Here is a 1824-nt window from a genome sequence, read left to right as displayed (position 1 = left end):
GAGCATAACTATACCATGTTGAAGCGGTGAATGTTTGGGGGAGTTTTGCTCTCCATTTTATATTGTAGTATATCCGGTTGGAACATCGAGGCTGATGAAGTCAAATTCGAAAACTGATTTCATTTGGCAAAGCATGAGAAGTTTATAGTCTGAACAATATTTACAAAAGCTTGATGCCAACTATGGTGCTAATTTGAGTAACACGATTTAAAGATGACGGAAATTCCAGGTACTTTTCTTATGATTGGACAGTAAGCAGACAAGAATTAGTCTCGGTGGTTTCTTCTGCAAAACTTCGAAGGGATCTGGGAGCATTTGGAGGCAACAGACTTGGAATAGGGTTCGCATAGTCAGTCACAGACTCAAGTAAAATGTATATGTTACATATTGTAATGGTCGCAAACTCTCCAGGCAACTTCGATATTCTGAACAATTTCCCGGGTAAAATGTGAAATGCGTGACATGAGATGTGAAGCAATCGCCAAATTTCCAAGATATAGAAATTATAATGGCCTTGCCACCTACCCTAGGAATAGAAGTTAGTTCACGAGGTCTGGATATATATTTAGTCTTAACAGTTGATCCTGAGGCTGAAGGAAGTACACTTTTAGCTCAAACTGTTATAATCATGAGTGGAAGCAGTAGAGAATGGGAGAGAGGGAGAGAAAGAAGAGCACGATTGGGGGAAAGTAAAAGGGGAGAGAAAGGGAAGGAAGACGTAAAGGAGAAAGGATGTGTGTGCGTGTGTGTGTGAGAGAGAGAGAGAGAGAGAGAGAGAGAGAGAGAGAGAGAGAGAGAGAGAGAGAGAGAGAGAGAGAGAGAGAGAGAGAGAGAGTCAGTCAGTCAGTCAGTCAGTCAGTCAGTCAGTCAGTCAGTAAGTAGGTAAGTAAGTAAGTAAGTAAGTAAGTAAGTAAGTAAGTAAGTAAGTAAGTAAGTGAGTGAGTGAGTGAGTGAGTGAGTGAGTGAGTGAGTGAGTGAGTGGGTGGGTGAGTGAGTGAGACAGCGAGAGAGAGAGAGAGAGAGAGAGAGAATGGTGAATACCTAGACCAGACCGAGGTTCACGAAAGAGAGGGGGAGACGGACGGAGGGGGGGGGGGGGGGGGGTGAAGGGGGCACTCAGCTCAGTCACGGAGGTCAACGTGACAGTGTGCGCTAACCAGTGCCAGTGGTACCACGTGTTGAGCGTCCGGCGCGGCTTTCCGGTGATCAGCTGGTTTAATGTGTGTATAGTGAAAACAGTGCTGTGAATTATGTGATAGTTAAAACCGTGAATATGTGTTCAACGTTTTGGTCATGTTATTACGTGTTTAGCAAAAGCATGATAACAGGTGGTACCGCCATGAAGCGGGTGACGATTTGAATTCAAAATGAAACGATAACAGTGATTCAAAGAATTCGATTTTTTTCGGTGATAGAGTGACTAGACTTCGTTAACACTAACTCATACCAACGAGCGGTGTTACGTTTTTGCCCGCACCGGCTATTAGAGAAGGTAAGTCTACATTATACGCACCAGGAAAGGATAATTTTTGCTCGCATCGTCACAAACACGAAATGAATGGATTATTCACATGAGCCGCTAATTAACTTTAGGTATTTTCAGCGGAATTTTCAGGGACGCCTCTCGCAAGTCCTCGATATTAAAAGGGGGCGCAGCTTTCTATCGCATCATCGTTGGACATTCCTGCTTGCATGTAGAACGCAGCAGAGATAAAAGATACCAGTGCTTGAATAATGTAACTGGCGCCTCACACGGGCTTTAACAGTAACTTTGGGGGAGAATAATGAGGGCTTCTATTCTCTTGCTCGCAGTCTGAGGGGGGG

The 1824-nt window shown here is 44.1% G+C and overlaps 1 protein-coding gene across 1 annotated transcript in view; it reads left to right on the top strand.

Moving 5' to 3' along the window:
* Positions 1-1145: 1145 nt before the first annotated feature.
* LOC125042948 overlaps positions 1146-1824 on the top strand; it is a 102545-nt gene continuing 101866 nt past the window's right edge. Inside the window, exon 1 of the mRNA XM_047638781.1 lies at positions 1146-1492. The gene's annotated coding sequence lies outside the window, so the exon portion shown is untranslated. The remainder of the gene's footprint in view (positions 1493-1824) is intronic.

The sequence above is a fragment of the Penaeus chinensis genome, chromosome 33 (assembly GCF_019202785.1).
Source record: "Penaeus chinensis breed Huanghai No. 1 chromosome 33, ASM1920278v2, whole genome shotgun sequence".
Taxonomy (NCBI): domain Eukaryota; kingdom Metazoa; phylum Arthropoda; class Malacostraca; order Decapoda; family Penaeidae; genus Penaeus; species Penaeus chinensis.
The sequence above is the reverse complement of the archived record's forward strand: the minus strand, read 5'-3'. Positions and strand labels throughout refer to the sequence as shown.